Below are 22951 nucleotides of genomic sequence, written 5' to 3' on the forward strand. Positions count from 1 at the left end.
TGGTGATGGAGTGGAGAGAGAGAGAGAGAGAGAGAGAGAGAGAGAGAGAGAGAGAGAGAGAGAGAGAGAGAGAGAGAGAGAGAGAGAGAGAGAGTAGGTGGAGTTGTTTCCGATCTTGAAGAAAGTGGTATTGTGTCAAACTGGAAACACACACACACACACACACACACACACACACACACACACACACACACACACACACACACACACACACACACACACACACACACAGCACAGTTAAGCTCACAGATTAACGCAAACTCACATGATCTTTAGCGATAATAGCCACTAACTACTATTGCTATTAAGACTCCCAGACCTACAATCACTCACACTTGCACTCACTCACTTACACCAACATATTCATCGCATTTACTCCCATCAAGGCTTCTGCAGGAGGTGATGACAGCGGCAGTGCGTAACAGTAGGTGGAAGAAGAAACACAATAATGTTACTGTTGTGTTTTATGTCATCGTAAAATTTTTCTGTGATATCATGGCTTTCTCGTAGGAGGCTCAGAAGGATGGGTGGGCAGAGAAGGTGGTGGTGAAGGACATACACGTGATGCAAGAGGTAGTGAGAGTGAGGCCGTTGATCGTGAGGAGGAGGAGAAGGAGGAGGAGGAGGAGGAGGAGGAGAAGGAGGAGGAGGAGGAGGAGGGGGAGGGGGAAAGGTTAAGGGGAAATACAGGGAGAGTTTTAGAGATGATTAGGCGAGAGAGAGAGAGAGAGAGAGAGAGAGAGAGAGAGAGAGAGAGAGAGAGAGAGAGAGAGAGAGAGAGAGAGAGAGAGAGAGAGAGAGAGAGAGAGAGAGAGAGAGAGAGAGAGAGAGAGAGAGAGAGAGAGAGAGAGAGAGAGATAAACTACATAACTGTGACAGACTTTCGTGAACTAAGGCACTCCAGAGAAAGGCAGTGCGTAAGAATAGATTCAGCGGTGTCTTGACCTTAGAGGAGGAGATTCAGAGAAGCAGACCAGGATGTTATATGGGTACAGTTGCCCTGGAAAGTAACGTCATGTTGTACCAGGCAGTAAAATCAGCATCAGAAAGCAATCTTCACCCATCACATCCCAATTTATTTTCGATCTTTGTGGAGTTGTTAATGTAAAGTACTTCATCCTTTCTTTTTTTTCCTGGAAGAGGGACAAAAGAACGAGAAAAGGCCACTGCAAAAAAAAAAAAAAAAAAAAAAAAAAGGACCCATATGCTAACTTCTGCTTGATTTATAAGTGAAATTTCCTGCACTTTTGACATCACTTCTTAGGGAAACTGTACCTGTGATGGCGGGGGAAGAGGAAACAGTTTCGGTCATTGAATTGAAAAGAAAAAGTTGGCGGTCACGAGGTTAGTGTGGCCAGGCGTCCCAGACCACACCTGCCGGAAAGGAAACGCCTCACTGGGCCATACGGGACACACCTGGGGGAATAGCGCCGTCCTTCAGAAGCTCCCAAGACTCTTATTTCTTATTCTGTTACACGTTGACCATGTGAAGTGAACCATTATTTATTGAGGCTTACCTGTAAAGTAGGCTGGCTAAGGACAACAAGAACTACAAAGAACTAAAAGAAAAATGTTCGCTTAATTGTTTAACTGATTTAGGGAGCCTGTCTGTGAACGATGAAGCGAGAATAAGGACGCGGCTTTGAAGAGTAACGGCAAGCTGGGCGAGTTACTGTATTACTAGCGCACCTCATGACTGGCTGGCGTGTTGCGTAAGGACTCCACGCTTCTTGCTGACGGCTGCTTTTGTTTGCCTGTCAGAAAATGCGTGAATACCTGTTGAGCATGAGTCTGATTGGCTAATATTACCGTGTGTGTGTGTGTGTGTGTGTGTGTGTGTGTGTGTGTGTGTGTGTGTGTGTGTGTGTAGGGGTTAATGGACAAATAGCTGCTGTGGATGTCAGTAGTAAATGTAGCATTGTGGAGATAAAGAGATATGAACGAAGTTTAGTGACATTTTTGCTTACATCATCATCATCATCATCATCATCATCATCATCATCATCATCATCATCATCGTCGTCGTCGTCGTCGTCATCATCGTCGTCGTCGTTGTCGTCGTCATCATCATCATCATCATCATCATCATCATCATCATCATCATCACCATCATCATCATCATCATCATCATCATCATCATCATCATCATCATCATCACGACTTCCACAATCGCCACTACAACCACCACCATCACCACCACCACCACCATCATACCCATGAACAAGAATAACGACAGGTTCATACCTCCTTAATTTGATCCCGGGACCTTAAACATTTGGCGCGTCCCCAAGGGTGTGCTGTTGGGACGCGCGCCCAGGTGAAGGTGTAGTGTGAGCTTAGGTAAAGGGTGCGCGGCCTGAGGGGGAGGGGGGGGGCGGGGGGTGATCACTCTCGCTAGACGCGGGCGCAGTTCGGGCCGCGCCTGCACCAGTCAGTCCTCTCCCAACCCTCACGCTGTGCGGACGTGTTCCCTACTTCTTCCCCACGTCAAGTGAAGCCCTTCAGTGCCTTCGTCATGAGGATCCTGGCGGGATTGATGGTCTGCTTCGCCCTCGCGGCCGCCGTTCCGGAACCGCAAGCTGGAGGCATATTCCGAGTATGTGCATCGCTGTGTTGGTGCGGCGGCACTGTGTCGTGGGGGGCCTCGGCTGGCACTCTTCCCTCCCCCCATCGCGGTGGATGCTCCTCCTGCCTGTCATTCATAGCATGTTTCATTACAGTCAAATATATGATTTTTTAAATTTATTTTTTTAACCCATCGATGAGTGATGGAAGTGGAAGGAGGAGTACAGTGGAAGGAGCCTTGGTGGAGGCCCCTCCGTGCCTTGTTCAGAACTAACCTCACATGTTGCATGTCTCCACTAACAAGGAACCTCTGCTGGCCGCGCAGGTCACCACGTGTCGTGTATTTCGTAAACACTGACATAAAGAAAACCATTGCATGAACAATAAGAGTTGTGCTGAAATATCCATTATTATAAGTTGACACTCGTATACCTGATCGTCTGCTGCCTTGCTGAAGTCATCCGTTCTGTATGACACGAATACATGCATAATCGTTGATCGTTACTGTACAAGAATCAAGTGAAAGACAACTGTTACACAAGGGTATCAGTGGTGCAGTAAACCTCTGTGAGCTTCCCTGCCAAAGTGAAAAGAAGTAATGCTCGTAGGTTTGCGGGTCAGCGCTAAGCGATGCTCCTCCTCTAGTGCTGCGTGTATAACCAGCCTTCAAGTGACGCTTCCCGCCGCCTGGGACCAGTAAATGGTGCTACTCTTCTAAGAGTGACGACGAATTGTTCAGTTTATTTGGTTTACAAGAACAGAACTTTGTCTATTTTCGTCTTTTGCGTCTCATCATCAGCCCTGGACGAGGTTTCCGTCACACTGGTGTAGACTGGCAGAAACTTTAAGGCAAAAAAAGTTGTATAATTAGAGATTCCGTCTCATCTCCGCGCCAGGTGGAAGAACACTGCAACAAAGGTGATTAGAGACGACCCTGAGCAACGCTGACAAAGTGATGCACCTGAGGCGCGGATGCTGTTGTTATCATGCCCTGCGTGTCCTAGAGGTTTTCAGGAGAGTTGGGTGATGTTTTAGGTTCTGGGGGAAGGGGCAGAGGTAACACAAAGTTCATAGGTTACTTGAAAAAAAAAAAAAAACAGCCTACGATCTTACATTAAAGATGAGACTACAGGTGGTTATTTGTTAACGTTTTTCGCAATCGCTGTGCGTGAGAGAGTAAGCATTGACCGACTCCCCTCAGAGCCAAAAATGGGTCACAGTATTATTCTCATAATCCTCTCTGAATAGCAAAATATGTTAGTTGAATGAATAATTGAAGTATTACAATATAGATTACTCATAGAGTTTGCTTCGTCATGGAAATCAGCACGGGACTGCATACACTTTTACTTGACTCTTGGTGGTATTTCTCGAAATATTACTTTTACCGCGGCTGGCCTCCTGCCGGCTTCCCACGCCCTGTCCAATAAGGAGAAAGGGCTGCCCACTTGAACAACTTGACCGATTCATCCACTTTGCTGTGGCTTGGCAGATACTGTTAGGTAACGGGGCCACGGCGTGTCCGGGGCGAGGGTCGACCAGCCCCGCCTCGCCTTGCCTCACGGCTCCGACAAACAGGCACAAAAAGAAATTTCTTATAACGCGCCGGCAACACCCGTGACCCTCGCCCGCCGCTGCAAGCTTTGTCTGCACGAGAACACTCCGACTGCCGTGCTGCCATACCCAAGCCACAGCCAGGCGCAGGGACCGCGACACGTGAAGGAGAAAGGTGTTGCCGGCGAGCTACGTACAAGAAGCTGCACAGCCAATGATGGCACTGGGCATGGCGCCGTGCCCTGTCTATCACCGATCCACAAAACTCTAGCTGCTCCTGGTACAGCAATCTGTGGCTCCCTGGTTCAAGGGCTCAGCTGCGGCTCGTGTTTTGTCGGATCGAGTTCGCAAAGAATTATTCTTTCTATGTTGGGGATTTGTGATGCCATGTCCGTTAACTTTGCTTTATTGCGAAAAGCATAATTCAGGTAAAGATTTCTACGGTGTAGATATCACAGTTGCCATGACTAGAGCGGTATTTCCGCCTCTCCATCCTAGGGGCGGCCACGCCGTATTTGTGCTGAGCTGGCCTGACATATGTGATTGGGCCACCAGATGAGGTCACTACAGCCAGCCAGACATTTGCAAGTGACCAACACCAACAAAAACTTGACACGCAGGATAATCTGGAAAGTGAAAGGGTCTCTCCATTGCTTGTTTGCTTATTTCCTATAAAGAAAAGTAAACTACTGATTTGCTATTACGCAAGAGGCTGAACAAATTACAAATCAGGCATTATGTTCACTCTAAAACAACCAACCAGTTAGTAGTTTGCATCAGATTTCCTCAAAGTTTCCCTTACCGATGATGAAAGAATGATCCAAGGATTGCACGATGAAAAGTCTCACTCGTTCTATTTGCTTTCTACCAAATTATTATGACAATTCCTGCTGCGAGACTATGCAGCTCTCTCACTCCCGCTGCAAGAACAAGGTCGTGTTGGCTCCATGAGGCACCCGTCCAAGTTGAGCAATAAAACCAGGAGAGAGAGAGAGAGAGAGAGAGAGAGAGAGAGAGAGAGAGAGAGAGAGAGAGAGAGAGAGAGAGAGAGAGAGAGAGACGCCAGATGAAAGTGAAAGTAAGATAAAGAAAGTGTGGTCGGGTCTGGCAGGGTAGGTTGGTGTTGGACGGTCGAGGGGGTCCTGCTGGGTGCCGAAGGGTGGAGTAAGAGGCTTCGGGTTAGTGAAGGGGAGGCGAGGTAGGAAGAGAGTGGCACGGAGGGACGGAAGTGATCCCTGAGACACCTGTGGGAGAAGGTGCCTTGATTAATAATGGCCAGGAGCTCGGGAAAAGGAAGTGGTCCTATTGTTTTATGAATTGGCTGCGTTCTCTAACAAAGAAAAGAAGAACTTTAAACTATAAATTACTGTTATCTTCACGTTTTTTTCCCCCTGAACAGTACAGCTCTCTTATTAGCGGGGGCCCCCGTTAGGTGTTGTGTAACTGAGCGAGGGAGCGAGTCAGAGTGCTTGGGGCGAGACACTTGGGACATGCGCCAAGGACGACACTCCCTCAGGCTCTGTTGTCTTGGTGAGCGACTCCATATCAGGGAAAAGGAAGGATGTATATGCAGGGAGCGGCGAACTTGTTAATCTGAACATAAATTTGAGCAACTAGTGAGAGTAATTCTCATAATCTTATGCATAATTGGAAAGACAAAAAGCACAAGATCAATTTCTATCTCATTATCTTTCTCTTCCCTTCTCCCTTCTTCTTTTATTTCTGTTTGGGCGAAGAAGATATTTTCGTGAGCAGCGTGAAGCCAAGAGCGTAAATCAGTGAGACGTGATTTACAACTGGTGCCTGCCTGCCTGGGCTTGGCGGTGTCTGACGTAACACTTGTATAAGACCACTTGCGTGATGCACCTCACTGCCTTCAGCAAGCTGGACGGAGTGATGAGGATATTTAACTACAGGTAATTGCCTAGATGATTGTCTCACCTGCTCCGTACCCGTCTAACACCTGACGATCCCCTTCCAACGAGTTTCCCCCTTACCTGTGTGTGTTCAGATGAAGGCAGTAGAAAACTAATTAGCACCGACATGCGTTACGTCAGCAAAGAAATACAGCTTTATTGTTTATGTTTTTGCATCCAGAATCCCATGGTTTTGTGCTTCTCGATTTAACTAGAAAATTGGATGCGATTGTGTTAGCTGTGTTGGTAATTTCAACGCACTATTGGATGTGATCTTAAGACGGTGTAATTTTTTACGTCACCGTCCTCGACTTGTTTTCTACAGCGTTTCCTAATCCAAATCTTGCATTTCTTCTTTCTTTCTTCGATGACTTACTTTGTATATCTATTCTTTGTGTTTCTACAGTATATATATATATATATATATATATATATATATATATATATATATATATATATATATATATATATATATATATATATATATATATATATATATATATATATATATATATATATATATATATATATATTTTTTTTTTTTTTTTTTTCCACTTCTGTCAGAGTAACTTCTGGTATTCCTTCATTTTTCTTCATTTTGGCCTCCCACTTTTCATATTTGTTTATTTTTTTTTGCCCTTGAACCCCAGTCACTGTTTTTTTTTTCCTTCTTCATTCCCTCCTTTTCATAACACCTTCGCTATTCCTTTATGACTTCCTACACATTTTTTCTTCACTCCGTTGCCTGTCACTTCACTATCACTCACTTACCTTCGTGCTTCACTTAACATTTCCTTTCCTTTTCCTCATTCCAATAACTTTCATAATTTTTCCTTGGTCTGTAACTTGACTTTCATCTGTCCACCTTTTCACCTTCTTATTCGCGTTCTCTTCTTATATTTTGGGAGGATCTTTGCAGTGTTTTCTTCTTTAGTTACCCTTTTCATCATTGGTATTCTGTACAATTATCTCTTATCGTCTTATTTACCGTCCAGAAAAGATATATATACATCATTTCTCTCTGCGTCCCTTGCTCTGAGTGGACTCGGTAGCAAGAGAGTAACTAGAACACAGTAGCGTAACAAATAGAGGTGTTTGTTTCTAGTGTCTGGTGGTAAATCACTAGAATTCTGTCATCTGTCAAGCTGCGTTATGCGGAAGCTGTGAGAGATGTCTTCTGCTGTGTTGGGAATAGTGGTGGTGGTGTCGTTGGTGGTGGTGATGGTGGTGTCAGGAGAGCGTGACATTGGTTGGGTCTGGCGTGACGTGACGTGATTTAAGATGGTATTATACGCAATGTTCTTCTTGTTATTCTCGCTTGTTTGTTTGTATGTTTGTTTGTTTGTTTGGTTGGATGGTTGGTTGGTTGGTTGCTTGTTGTTGTTGTTGTTGTTGTTGTTGTTGTTGTTGTTGTTGTTGTTGTTGTTATTATTGTTGTTGTTGATATTTTCTTCTTCTTTTTCTTCATCCTCTTCTTCTTCTTCTTCTTCTTCTTCTTCTTCTTCTTCTTCTTCTTCTTCTTCTTCTTCTTCTTCTTCTTCTTCTTCTTCTTCTTCTTCTTCTTCTATTTTCTTCTTCTTCTTAATTTTGTAGTATCAGCAACAGTATTAGGTAACAACAACAGCAACATTACTAGTCATAACAGTAGTATCAGTCCATATAAGATAAGGTGTAAAAGCAGGAAATAACGGGAGGAATTACACCAACTATTTCTCATCGTTACACTGTGCCAAGTTCAAACGCTTACCTCACTAGAGAGAGAGAGAGAGAGAGAGAGAGAGAGAGAGAGAGGGAAGGAGGTCACACTATCACACGATCATCGACTCCTGTGACCTCTCTGCCTCTCCCATCTGACTGAAATGAACTAGTCTTGCATGGCTGTAGAGAAAATTAATATATCTACACACGCCTGAAACCACTTGGCCACTAGTGCTGGCATGCATATGATAGTCACTGAAGTGGATTTGACCTCTCCTTTCACTTACTCTATTTACGTATATAGTGCCTTCGTTATCATTGCATCACCTCGGCAGACTGGAAGTGCAAGGCGGCCATCTCTTCTTGCCCGTGTCTCTTACTCATTCGTACCACACACGATACATAACATATTTCATGACCGAAAAAAAAAAAAAAAAAAAAAAACGTGCACTACTTGTGTAATGCTGGAGAAACATGGAGTTTAAAGCAAAGAGTTTCCTGGATCTGTTACTCGATGGTATTGAGTGTCACCACGGAAGGAACTCTAGAAGGGGGAGGGAAGACCTGAAATATCCCTGTGTGGTGTGATGAGTGCGGCCAGTGAGGGAAATACTATAGCCCTTGGGAGGCTCGAAACTGAAAGGAAGAAGATGCCTGCCATGGTTTTCAAGGTGACGGTTTGATTACAGAGAAGCTTCCGATAGTTTCTTCTTTAGGGATGTCCTGTGTTTACGTATTACATGGTTGTAGTAGAAGTGATGGGGGTAGTGGTAGTAGTAGTAGTAGTAGTAGTAGTAGCTGTTGTTGTTGTTGTTGTTGTGGTTTTATTTGTGTTATAGGGACACTAATGCGATTAGTTCTCGTTGATACTGTTGTCGTTGTTGTTGTTATTTTTTGCGCCGCCAGAATTGTTTTGTTGTGTCGTTGTTCCTCTCGTAAACAAGTCTGTGAGAAGTACCAACTTTCCCTCCACAACCATTATTCTCACCAATTTCTTTATTTTCTCATTAGATTTCAAGCCGCGTTCCCTCAAACATTCTCCTCCACACACACACACACACACACACACACACACACACACACACACACACACACACACACACACACACACACACACACACACACACACACACACACACACACACACACACACACACACGAGTAATGAGCCTTCACTTCAGAACAGAGAAAACATGCATGAGTGATCTATAACAAAACAAAAATTACATAGTGAGATGGAAAGCAAAAGAAACAGTCATACCGTGACGGAGAGAAAAAAAAGAAAAGAATAAAAACAACGAAAAAATCAGCACAAGTCATTCAACTTTAAATCTATACTTGAGTGGGTGGGCCTTGCTAGATATGTAAAGGTAAAGTATCCTGATAAAGCATAATGTACCGTGTCGTAGCTCTTGTTTGGTCCAAGCTGAGTGTTTGATATTTGAAAGGTGGACGATAGACAGTACAGTGAACGGTGAAAGTACGAGTGCCATAAATAACAGGGTGCGGAGACCAGGAAGAATGTGCATCCCAAGAAGGTAGAAAGTACATAAAAACGGACGAGTGGTGACCTAAGTAACCAGTTGGTGTTGACCCGAAGTGAAAGGAAGCGATGGAAAGAGAAAGGTGAGGGAAGAGAAACGATTAGATCCTCTCGGCTGAGGGAACCCACCAAGCCGCAGGATGAGGCGGCAGGAAATACGTGGCATGATGAGACTTGATTGCCGTCACATCACCAAATCGCAAAAAGAAAAAAAGAAAAAAAAAAAAAAGAAAAAAAAACAATATGTACACGTTTTTTTTTTTTCGTGAACCATTATTCGTGTTGTTGTATATGTATATTTTTTTACATCTTATATTTGTGTGTGTGTTCGTATTATTGCCACTGCCTGAATGGTCATCACATCGAAGAAAACCCAACTCCAATATACACTGATGTTTGTGTTGTTTAATATCACCATTTTTTGTTTTACGTTTGTTCATTTATATTCTTGAACGGTCATCACATCAAAAGAACGAAACCCAAAAGTTAATGAGAACAAGTGTTTTTTTTTTATTTATTTATTTATTTTTTTTCATTTATTTTTTTTCGCTGTTAAGTGTTATTTAGTGTGATTGTTTTGTGGGATTTAGAAATGATTACTTCTTCCTGAACGTTCAGTGCATCGAATGAAACAAAAAAAAAAAAAAAAAAAATTATACACAAATGTTTTTTTCATCAAGTTATTATTTGAGGTTGAATATCATCAAGTTGTTTTGCAAGTTTTAGTACGATTGCCTTTTACTTGAATGGTCTTCGCGTGTCGCAATGCCTCTGTCTTGGTGTTAACCTGAACCACGCCAGGCGACTTTTAGATCCGATTTCACAGTCGCCTTTGTGAACGTGGCGCTCTCTAACTTGTTAAAGATCCCAACAAGGCGAAGACGTCAGATTCAGTAAGGCCAGACCAGCGGAAAGTGTAAGTGTAAAGTTACTCGTAAGTGCTCACGTGACGGTGCCTCTACATAACAGCCTTGAGGAGCGTGGCGATCCTGGCGGTGACGCTGACGAAGGAACGTGTTACTCTATTCCGTGAGGCCCATCAAGCGTGTGTTTGTGTACCTTTATTGTGGGAAGAAAAAGAAGCGTGTGTGTGTCGTTTTCGTTGGCGTAATTGACTCGGGTATGAAGATAGTGACACGTGACCTAATTTAGCGTCATCTTTCTACGCTTGTCTTTTGTTTCTCTTCCGTCCTTGTTGTCTTCCCTCGCCTACTTATCTAAATTTATCGCTTCCTTCTTTCCGTCTCTGTTTAGGCTCCTATTTTTATTTATATTTAGTCCAACTTTCGTTCCTACTTCATATGCACATCTTACACTTGTCTTTCGTTTCTCTTTCGTCCTTGTCTTCCTTCACTCACTTGTTTAATGTCGAAATTCCTTTCTCTCTCTTAATTCCTTTCTTTCCACTCTTTATTCCTTTTCTCCTGTCTTTCCTTCCTTTGTTAGCCTTTCTACAGTGTTTTTCGTACATTTTACTTGTCTTATTCCCTCACTTCTCCTTTTTCTCTTCACTAAATCCTTAACATTTCTCTTTTCATTCTTCTGTTCAGGCCAACCTTCCTCCCTTCCTCCTGTGTCATCTTGTTACACTGTCCTTCGTTTCTCGTCCTTGTTCTCCCTCACTCACTCATCCAGATTTCCCACTTCCCTGTCTTTCTCCTTCTCTTCTTATTCCCTTCCTTTCCTTTCTTTAAGTTGCCCTTGTACATATTCTCAACTTTTCTCTTTCTCGTCTTTTTTTAATTCCTTTCTTTCATTTCTTTAATCTTCGTTTTTATCTAACCCTTCGTTTCACTTTTTTTTTTTTTGGGTCGCCTTAACACCCACCTCTCTCTCTCTCTCTCTCTCTCTCTCTCTCTCTCTCTCTCTCTCTCTCTCTCTCTCTCTCTCTCTCTCTCTCTCTCTCCCTTAGTCTACCTTTTTATGTAACTCCTTTCATACTTCTTTCTACTCGCCTCCCACCCTCTCTTCCCCTCTCTCTCTCCATCTCCTTGCATTCCATATCTTCCACGCAACATTATCATTCCTTCTCAGCCCGGGTCACTTCCTTGCATCTTCCGCCGGTCTCCTCCCTTCCCTTCCCTGCGGTCAGTTAGAATAGTGTCAATCCGGCAGAGGCTCCACCTGCTGAACTAGAAAATACGGTCAGTGCAGCCAGGCGGAAGTGGTCAGCGGTGTGGGTGGTGGTGGTGGTGGTGGTGATGGTGGTGGAGAGAAGTGCTCATGTTTACAATTTTGTCTGATGCGCTGTAGTTATTTATTATTGTCTTTAGGAGGAGTATGTGGTTGGGCTTGAGTTTATGGAAATTTTCACGTGTGTTTATTTAAATGTTGCGAAAATATCTCACGGAATTGTTGTGAAGTCATATCGCGGTGGTGACTTGCTGGCTTGCCTCATTTTGTGTTGTGGGTGGTGGTATACATGGGCGTGGTGATAGCAATGATGATGATGATGACAGTGATGATGATGGTGATGGTGATGGTGATGACAATGATGGTGATGGTGATGATGATGAATTTAATGATAAGCAGTGATGATAATTTAGCGTGGCGGAGGTGCGTGGCTTCATCTGGAGGAGGCTACCGTGTCAACATTCAAAGTCTTTTCATATCCGCTAACAAGACTTAAAACAAGCTCCAAGTGCTGTCTTGTTGGAGAACATGATTTGTGTCACCATTTCAACATTACTGCAACCATTAGAGAGTCACGCCCAAGGATGCAGCCACACAAGGGCGGAGAATTATGGTCGTCTCTTTAAGATTTCATGAATGCGGCCATCAAGTCTCTACATTATCCCTTCATAGAATCAATGCTCGCCCTTGACATTTAACCATTATGGCGACATGGGCGAGAGAGTGGGTGTGGTGGAGGGAGGGGACAGGAGGGTGTGGCGAGGGTGTTGAAAGAGGCGACTGAATGATGATAAGGAATGGGTAGATTAGTAGAGGCATGAACGGGCTGCGGTGAGATCAGGGAGGCGTGATGTGAATGTATTCAGCGGAACGTGTGAAGGAGAGTGAATAATGAGGAGCGTGAATAATGTGCGGAAAGGATCAAGATAAATGGAGGGACTTAACGCCGTATGACTTAAGTGGGGTGAAACAGACGATTGAGTGAGACTGCAAAAACTGGAAGGGAGAGAAATGCGAGAACATATTTTAGAGGAATCTGTCAAAGGTGATAGTGTGCGGCATGGAATAAGTAGACGTACATAAACTGTGGGTGAATTTGAAGGAAGGGAAAGACTGAAAATGGAACTTATGTGTGCCAAGAAGGGCGACTGCGTTGGCGTGTCAAGAGAAAAAGGAAGTTTAGAGGGGCGTGAGCTGATGTCGGTGTCATTTAAGGAGACTGCAGTGTGTTGAGTGCATGGGTACGATGGAGGTAGGGCAGGAGTAGAAGGCAGCGTGACATGAACGTGAGGTGAAAGGTTGCACAGGGTGGAGGAAACAAATTATGGGTAATGGAGTGCTGAGAGAGGCGTGGGGCAGAGCAGGGCAGAGTGGGGAAGTGCACTCCACCGCTGCACGCCACACTCTGCTGGGAAATTTTCACCCACTGAACTTCAGTTGACCTTTAGTGTTTAATTCCACGTAGTTTCTGTGGGTAAAGTTCACAGGATATACTCGACTATTTTGTGAGAGGCGAGGCTGATAGTGACGTGTGTGCTGGAACGCGGAATAGGGAATGTTTCTGATTTACTTTTCTCTGTTTCTCTAATTGTATTTACAGTTAACAGCTTCGTAATTTGAACCGTGGAAGATAATACTATACTCTAGAATCTACTTTTGTTGATTAGATTTGTTCTCATATCTGTGTCTTATTATACGCAAACAAGATACTCGAAGTTTTAGTCGAGCCATAAAAGTTGGACCTTTCCCTACAAGCAGAGACATGGCGTGTGTGTGTGTGTGTGTGTGTGTGTGTGTGTGTGTGTGTGTGTGTGTGTGTGTGTGTGTGTGTGTGCTGCAGGCGGGTAGACAGGATGGAGGGAGGGAGAGGTGAGGTAGGGGTAAGCAAGGGCATCTTGCATCACACGTGCCTGTTCTGTCGGCCGTCACGTGTCCGCTATAACTGCACTACCCGCTTTTAATTGATGGGCAAACAAGTACACTTCCACTTGTGTAGGTTATCATTATATTGATTTCAGGAAATGTCATTAAATGGCTCTAGCAGACAGACAGCCTGATCCACCAGGCTCGCCTCTGCCTGGAGAAGGATAAAGCTTGATGTGTGACGCTGCTTGCTCCACGGCTCATGGTCTCCTTATGTTTTACTGCCGCACTTTACTGGCGCCGTCACTGCTTAACAGCACAGAGCACAGAACACAAAGCAAACGCTTCTACAAATGTTTACTCTAGTATTAGGTTCTTGCTCTTTTTGACTGATACATCAGTTCACAAGCATCTGACTGATTCATCACTCTGACTGGTTGGTTCTGGAGCAGTGCCTAAGTCTTCCTACAACCTGATCACCTTCAAAACACCTTGGACAGAAATTAATTATGCCCTTTTAGAACTCTTTTGTTTTCTCTTAAGATCTTAATAATTTCCAAATTTTGCTCGCATAGCCTTTGTTCAATCTAAATTCTCGGAGAGGAAACAAGCGTGCCTAACATGTGAGTAACTAGTTAACTGAGTTTTCCCTTGTTACTTCTTTTCTATTACCATGCAGTCAGCGCAGGTGACACCTTCCATTAAGCTAAGGGGATCAGTGCAATATATCTCTCACTATCAGCCTGCTTTCAGCAGCCCTGGCGTGTTGCAATAGGCAAGGAGGGTTAGCAGCAGGCGCGGCCAGCCAGACGCCACAGTTACCCGGCCTTGAGCGGCCCACACTTGGCCAGGACGGGTAGTGGGAGGAGGCCACCTGCAACACTCTGTATCGTATATCACAGTCCGCTGTCTTAGAAGCATGTATATAGAAAAAGACGCCGTGGCTACGAAATGAGAAATAAGTCGTAACAGTGTTCCATAAGGGCAAGAGTCAGTTCCTTCCTGCGCCAGGCATGTGGACGCCCTCTCGCCGGTGCCTCGTCCTTCACATGCACAGTTACCCGACCTTGAAAAAAGCCCACGGATCGCGAGCCGGATGGGAGCACTTAATGATACTCACTGTGAGGGTGTTCACTGCATCCATTGTGGGTGAACACCACCAACGCTCACAGCCTGACATGCCCTAATTATAAAGCTGCACGAGTATTTACTCTGCAGCCACTCACTAACTTTCCCTTGCAAAAACTACTTCATCAATAAATGTCATCCTCTTTTTTCTAACATTTCATTTTACTTATTCACTTACTTATTTCGTGCATTTTTTCTTTATATATTTTACTATTTTCTTATAAATCTGTTACTCTTTTTGTGGTAAGGTTCGTGTGAGTTTGTAGGTTGTTGTGAGGGGCGGTGGTCAGCCACGGTCTGTGCTGGAGCAGAAACGTATGTTTATGACAGTGAACCATCTTGAAGGCTCCGTGCCATCCCGCGACGCTCCGCTTGACCAAAAATCGCAATCCAGCACACGGTTTGTTTATTTGTAGTTGATTTTAGACCAGCGATGACATGTGAAAAATTACCCACCCTGCTGCACCTCCTCCACACAACACCTCGCGTCCACCACTCCCATATGTAGACCACTCTGCCATCATCTCCCTGAGCTGTTAGAGAATGTTTCAAATCACAAAAAAAAAAAAAAAAAATCAAAATAATTCAGAGCACGTTTTTCTTACTACTTTTGTTGTTGTCTAGAAACAGAACTGTCGCCTTGGAATTCTAGCACCCATTCTCAGTCTCAGTAAGGAACATCAAACCACGTTGTTCCTTCAATGAGTCTCGTCAACGTCTGGAAAGTTGTGCACGAAGTGTTTGCCTCAAGGGACGAGGGAAGAAAGTAGAAAATAGGTCACTAGCATGACTTACACTGTGTACATGTGTGTCCTTGTGTGTGTGTGTGTGTGTGTGTGTGTGTGTGTGTGTGTGTGTGTGTTCTTCGTTAGCCAAACCCCTTCACTCTCGATGTGGTAGTCTAAGGGCACCGGGTCTTCATACCTATAAATATTACTTTAATTTAATTATCTACATGACATCGATTAGCATGGTAGAAGAGGAACTAGTGAACATGACGTGTGGCGGTGTTGACCTTTAAGCATCAATAGCCAGTGGCTTATCTCTTCTCTCTTTCTTTCCGCCCTAAAAAGACTAGTTGGTTGACTGAACACAATATCCACAGTTTTATGGACTGAATCACAGGAAGGTTACCTCAAAGACGATGCTAATGTAAGTCAGTCTGGTAATAAAGTAGTTGATGTCAATTCGGCAAATCGTTCAATCTATATTCACAGTCAGGAGTTCAGTCAGTCGATAAGTAACTCGTGCAGTTTTTGGCAGACGTTTTAAGCATTCGGAAAACCATGAATTTTGGTCTATGGTATTTGATTGGCTATTTATCTACTTATCCAAACTAATCCATCCGTTACTCACTTACTCGCTCTCACACACCCGCACACGCACACTCAATCACCCACTCTATTACACCCTTGCATCCTCAGCCATTCACCCACTCATCCACTCAGTCACTTAACCTGCCGTTTACTCCGTCAGTGTGTCAGGCAGCGAGCTATGAGGCGGAATGTAGTCTCGGGACGGGATGCACTCGCTCCTCGCTATCTCGCCTGAAAGTTGGTTGTCGGCCGGCTACTACGACGCGTTTTTGTTTGCAGTAGCGACTTTTTATTCCCTCTTTTCTATTCTACCCTCCCCAAGCACATGAGTCCGTGTATGGGTCTGCTGCATCCCTTTCCGGCTTGGTGACGGGTTTCTGAGGCGCTATCAGTGTTATCGCAGGGTGGCTGAAGGCTGGTACTCCCCCATCCCCTCTCTCTCCCTCTCTCCACCCAAGCCCCGAGCACGTCTGGCCGTCCATCGCCGTAATTGTCTAGAGTTTCCCGCCACTCCGGAGAAAGTCGGCGACGGCAAAGAGGCGAAACCTTTCTGGTGGTGGCGGGTTTCTCTGACGCAGGGGCGTACGGCAAGGGGGGGGATTAGGGAAGGGGGCAATGGGTGGGGGGGAGGGAGAGATTTGTACTACCTTCACTAGCTCCACGAATATTTCTACTACTATTGTTGTTACTGTTATTACTGTTACTATTATCACCAGCATACAGCCAACACTATTATAATATCAGCACTACTGCTCACCACTCCCGCCAACAGTGTTAATTTATCAATACAATATTACTATGCGAACACTGTCTCAATACATACCACCACCACCACCACCACCACCACCACCACCACTACTACTACTACTACTACTACCATCATGACTAAAACTAACAATTCCACAATCATCACCGCCATCTCCACTCCCACCTCACACCACCACCACATTCAGCCACACTCATACTGCTTCATCATACAGCATACCAAGAGGGTTTCATCACACGCTGTATTATTAACTCTCCCAACACCAAACAAGACGCATTTCTCAACGGTAGGTGTGTGCGGTGAGGGGAAGCAGAAAGGTGACGCAACACAACTAGTATCTTTGTATAGTGATAATACATAACAATACGTACTGTAGTGTATAATATACTTCTAGAAAACTTATACCTTATAGCTTATACCTAATCATTCATAGCCGCTTAATACAACTAATATATTCTTATAGTTATATAATGCATACTTATCAATACGTACCGTTGTCATTGATATATCCGTAGAAAGCCTAACCAGTCTTAGCCTTGCAATGTAACTAGAACATTCTGATAGCGATATAATACATACTTATCAATACGCATCTTAGTGTATAACACATTCCTAACCACTTTTTTTTTCTACGACTAACGTAAATACGAAATTCATAGGTACGCCTCGACTCCACTTCCCCATTTTCTAAACAATACTGATTCACTGATACATACATACCTATTCATACGATCATCTATTAGTGCTTCGATACCAAACACTTGCATTCCGTACACAAGGCAAAGCACAGCACGGGGTTATCATCCGCGCCGCCTTGAGGAGCATGAAATGTGTAGAGGTGGAGTCTCGCTTTCCCTCCTGCGCTCAAGATTCACCCCAACGCGGAAGAAAGAATGCTTGGGATAATTAACATAACGTGAAGTACGAGACAATAACGCGAACTGGATGGGATTTCCCCGTGTGTGTGTGTGTGTGTGTGTGTGTGTTAAGCGGCGTGTGAGTAGGCAGTGTTTAAGTGATATTAAACACACGCGGGGTCAGAGGGAGGGAAGAAGAGAAGGAAGGGGAGAGACAAGGAAGGAGAGAGAGAGAGAGAGAGAGAGAGAGAGAGGAGAGAGAGAGAGAGAGAGAGAGAGAGAGAGAGAGAGAGAGAGAGAGAGAGAGAGAGAGAGAGAGGAGAAGAAGAAATGATGGGTAGAGACAGGATGGAAGGTAAGGATGAAGACAGGGAAGGAGAGAGTAAGAGGGCGAGAGAAAAGAGGTAAATTATTGGGATGGGGAGATTAAGGGAGGATGAAAGCAGTGTCATTAATTTCACTTGTCGATGAAATGCGTTTTCTATCTGGTGGTTAACGAATCGATGATGGCGGGGGAGTGATACGGGAGAGAGAGGGAGACAGGAGAGAGTGCTGGAGGGAGAGAGAGAGAGAGAGAAAGAGAGAGAGAGAGCTGTGGAAGGAAAAAGAGGGAGTGCTGGACAGAATGAGAAGGAATGCTGGAGAAAAGAGAGAAAGTACCAGAGAAAGGAGGAAGGAGGGGAGATAATTATTAAATGCTGAAAAAAAAAAATATGCAGGAAAAGAGATGGAGAGAAGGAGAGAGGAGAGAAGGGAAGGGAAGAATAAAAAGAGAACGTACTGAGTGACTAGTAAAATATTTAAGAAAAATAAGAAATAGAAGCAAAATAATAAGGAGGAGGAAGAGGAGGAGGAAGATGAAGAGGAAGAGAGGAAGAAGAAGAAGAAGAAGAAGAAGCATTTGTCCCCATGACTTACTTTGACCTGGAAAAAAACAAAATTTCTCTCTCCTAAAATATCTCGCTCCTTCCACCCATCTTCCTCCAAGCCAACTTTTTCTCCACACATAGTTTCTCCAAGTCTGAGCTCTCCCAGGAACCTCTTACCCTCAAAAGTACTACTGTCTATACTCTCTCTCTCTCTCTCTCTCTCTCTCTCTCTCTCTCTCTCTCTCTCTCTCTCTCTCTCTCTCTCTCTCTCTCTCTCTCTCTCTCTCTCTCTCTCTCTTCCCATCTATCTATCTATCTACATATCTGGATATCTAAATATTTATTGATTTATCTGCCTATCTACCTATATATCTGTTTGTCTGTCTATCTATCTATCTATCTATCTATCTATCTATTTATCTATCTATCAACCTACCTACTTATTTGTTTATCTATCTATCCATCGATCCTTCCATCTATCCATCTATCTAACTAAACATCAACCTACCTCACCTTCGTCCTTACTCACATACCTGTCTTTCTCTTTCTCTCTTTCTCTCTCTCCTCACACTCATACGCTTTCTTCACCTGCACCGCCATCGCACCCAGCCCGCCAGTCAGCCAGCCAGTCAGCCAGCCAGGACACAGATAGTACCTTGCTGGCACACACACAAGGGGCAGGTCACGAGGGGCCACACTTTCTAAGGAAGTGGAGAATTCATAGTCGTTCTCCAGAGCACAAGTTCAGGCCCTTGACGTTTCCGCTTCTATTCTTTGCGCGGCCGAGTTCCTTCTTTTTGTTTTCTTCTTTTTTTTTTTTTTTTTACAATTTTTTTCCTCATTGGTAATTTTGCTTGTCCTATTTATCTTCCTGTTTTCTTTTTTTTTTCCTTCTTTCTCTGTCTTTTCCTCGTGTTTTCTTTGTTTCTTTATTGCGTGGTTTGGTTTGCTTTCTTTTTTTTTCTTTTTTTCTTTTTTTCTTTCATTATTTTGTCTTTTTCCTTCGTTTATTCTTGTCTTATGTATTTTATTATTTGTTTTCTTCTCTCTCTCTCTCTCTCTCTCTCTCTCTCTCTCTCTCTCTCTCTCTCTCTCTCTCTCTCTCTCTCTCCAGCGAATGAAATGCAAGATTCTCCGTCAGTTATATTTTTAGTGTTTCTCCTTTTTTTTCTTCTTAACTTTATGCTTGTGAGTTTAGTGAGTTTTTATTACGTGTGTGTGTGTGTGTGTGTGTGTGTGTGTGTGTGTGTGTGATGGTGGGTGGGTGTGCGCTAATGTTTATAACTGTTTATTTATTTTCTAATATTTTTCTTTATTTATCGTGTGTGTGTGTGTATGTGTGTGTGCATTTTCTTTAATAAATTTCCGCCACGAATGCTGTTCCTGCCGAAGCAAATTTTCTTATTCCTTCTTTCTGTTTTATCATCAGCATGTTTCTTTATTATCACCGCTTGTTTTACGGATCTTTGCATTCTTGAGTTTCTTTTTCCCGCTTTTTTTATTCCAGCTTTATGTCTAACCGTTTCCTATGACATAATCTCCTTATAATGTTGTACTTCTACTTTTTTCTTTCTTTGAGACTGTCTACTGATCTTTATATTGAACTTTCGTTTGGTATATTCCTTCATTGTCCCGTTAATCATCTTTGTGTTTTTCTTCTTTCCTAATTTACTCATCAAGTATTTGCATTTTCTTCAAGATGAAAGACACGTTCCTGTGTTTTCTTTTCTTCTTTTTTTTTTCTTCTTTATTTTCTTACGAATTGGGGGAAAAGTGTTCCGGTTGGTCACGACTTTCTGTGAGAGTGAGTGAAAACGCAGCGTCAGGGAAACACACACACACACCACACACACACACACACACACACACACAGTGACACGCGGACCACACCCTTCTCTGAGGCACCACACCTTCATTTCTTCACCAATACGACTGTCAATCTTTCCCTCGACCTCATCCATCCCTTCACTGACAAAAGCATGAGTAACAACACTACCTACACTACTGCCGGGTTTCCTTCCCCTACCTTCCTTCCCCCTTCATCGTTCATTGACCCCATTCCTAACCCCCCTCACCCCCTGTCTTCCCATTGTACGTGTAGATACACCCGCCTCTCCCCCTCACCTTTCTCTGCTCCTTTCCAGCCTTTTATGGAGCCTCCTTTCTCCTCCCCCCCCACCTTTCCCTCTTCCTTCCCCTTCCCTTCCCTTACCACGTTATGCTCATCTTGGTATTCCATTCATAAGAGAGAGAGAGAGAGAGAGAGAGAGAGAGAGAGAGAGAGAGAGAGAGAGAGAGAGGAGAGAGAGAGAGAGAGAGAGAGAGAGAGAGAAAAGCACCGGTTAGTTCTCATTCATTAATAATTTCTTACACTCCGCCTTTCTCCTTTTCTTTCGTCACTTTTTTTCGCCATTAATTTATTGCTCACCAACACTCCCCCAGGTGTAGTGCGTTAGTGAGGCCATGATTGAGCCTTCATATATTCCACTTTTTTCTTTCTTTTCTTGCATCAGGTAGCGAAGTCTCCTTTTTTTTTTTTCACTAATTTACTGGTTATCGTGCAGGGAGACAGTGTAGCTACTTGGTGGCTGCATTTCACACACTCAATGTTTCTCCACATTTTCTTTTATCAACTAGTAAAGTCTCCCCTTTGTTTTCACTTGCTGGTCATTGTTCTGGTTATCGTGCAGGGAGGCAGTGACTGAGTGCTTACTAATTTCACACACTATCTTCCTCCACGTCTTCTTTCGTCAACTAGTAAAGTCTCCCCTTCTTTCTACATTATTGGTCATCTTTTTTTTTTTTTTTTCTCCCGGGGATTGTACTGTGACTAAATGGTTGCAAACTTCCTGCACCCCATCTTCACCTTTCAGCACGTTTTCTTCCGTCGGATAGGAAAGTCTCCCCTCCCCTCTTTATTATGCCATTTATCTATTGGTCATCGCCACTTTCCTGGGGATAGTGCAAGGAGGCAGTGAGTGAGTGGTGAGTGTGGTGCCAAGTCCCCATCATCAGCTGTTGAGGAGGCCAGCTGGTTAGGTTTCTAAGTGGCACAGCGCTGGTGGCATCCCACTTTCTCTCAGTACAAGTCGAGACGCCGCATTCCGCTCGTCTTTTTTCTTCATTGATTCAGACAGTGGAGATCTATCTTCTTGATATTGTGATTTTTACGGTTGTGAGCTATATATATATATATATATATATATATATATATATATATATATATATATATATATATATATATATATATATATATATATATATATATATATATATATATATATATATAGAGAGAGAGAGAGAGAGAGAGAGAGAGAGAGAGAGAGAGAGAGAGAGAGAGAGAGAGAGAGAGAGAGAGAGAGAGAGAGAGAGAGAGAGAGAGAGAGAGAGAGAGAGAATTCGTTTTTTACATGACTATTTTTAAAAGAAAGATGAGGTAGAAGGAAAAGGGAGGTATTTGTTTTTATCTTTCTAGAATCATTCGTATCGTGTTTTCCACCTTTCTCTACGTAGTACCATCAGTTATTTTCTTCGCCTTTATCATCATTATCCTCAGAATCATCATCATCTTTATCATCATCATCATTGTCGTCATTATCACCAACTTTTTTTTCCTACTCCTCCCTCTCCTCCTCCTCCACCACCTCCCCCTCTCCTTTCCTCCCACTGCTATGGCGAGAGAGTATTGCTATCGTCATTCCTACGAGAAATTTCTGTCCATTGCCATCACAACTCTCTCTCTCCCTCCCTTTTTCTCCTACCTTCTCCTTGTATTCAGTCAGGTCATCGTCCATTATAGTTTGACCTTATTGGGGCTGGGTTTCTCTCTATGTGCGCGCCGACGGGGGAAAGTTTGTCCTGGAACGTAAGAAAAAAAAAAAAAATAAGTGAAAATTTGCTGCCTCGCCTTCCTGACGCAGTGTATGAGCGGCTCTTCTCTCGCCTCTAGCCTCGAGACCTGCTTACAACCGGCGACTTTCTCAATGGCATTGTTGGGAAGTGTTCGTGTGTGTGTGTGTGTGTGTGTGTGTGTAGGCGGCGTGCCAGGAGTGCCAGAAGTCAAACAGGTTTTGAAAAGAGGCTAATGTTGCGTTTCTTTTCTATTTAATAAAATGCTTGAGGAAATTTTGTATGAAAAATGTTTATAGCGTTGGTTCATATTCCTTATTCTTAGCTTTGAGTGCTGGCGTATAACCAACCTTAAATGACCTTTAACAAACGACCATATCTCTGGAAGGTACATAATAACGAGAGTAGTATGTGCGTGGCCATCCCAGCCTGAGGGGTGCGTGGCGGGGGGTTAGAGGCGTGCGACCCACCGCCACAGTACTTGTATTGTTCGCGGCAGCCTCGGGGTAGTGCGTGCCATTACCTGGAATCCCTGCTGCCTAGAGAAACTTCACCGCGTGACGAAAGTACCTCTCGATCTGGCCTGACTTGCATCCGCCAGACTGCTTAACATGCAAGTGTAACGAGGAAGCCCCGGACCCGCATTCCAAAGCGTCTCTGCGTCCTATCTGGGCTGCCTCTAATAGGGCTTGGTGGATGTAATTGGGGTCTCCAGAGGGATGTTACTTCTTCGATAGAATGATATTTCAACATGTATTCTCCATCATCATTAGGAGAAACACTAATGAGAAGCAGATTAATCACCTCTGTGGCCTTTAGTAGCAATCTTCATTGAGAACGAAGCGTTTCGAAATACGAATCCCCCATAAAATTGTTTTGCTGCCGCTAGTGTTC

At 43.8% G+C, this 22951-nt stretch overlaps 1 protein-coding gene across 1 annotated transcript in view; it reads left to right on the plus strand.

The window, feature by feature from the left end:
* Window positions 1-2408: 2408 nt before the first annotated feature.
* The window catches only part of LOC135101618 (uncharacterized), a 112287-nt gene continuing 91744 nt past the window's right edge, over window positions 2409-22951 (plus strand). Inside the window, exon 1 of the mRNA XM_064005846.1 lies at window positions 2409-2596. The gene's annotated coding sequence lies outside the window, so the exon portion shown is untranslated. The remainder of the gene's footprint in view (window positions 2597-22951) is intronic.

Source organism: Scylla paramamosain, chromosome 6 (genome assembly GCF_035594125.1).
Source record: "Scylla paramamosain isolate STU-SP2022 chromosome 6, ASM3559412v1, whole genome shotgun sequence".
In the NCBI taxonomy this organism is placed as follows: domain Eukaryota; kingdom Metazoa; phylum Arthropoda; class Malacostraca; order Decapoda; family Portunidae; genus Scylla; species Scylla paramamosain.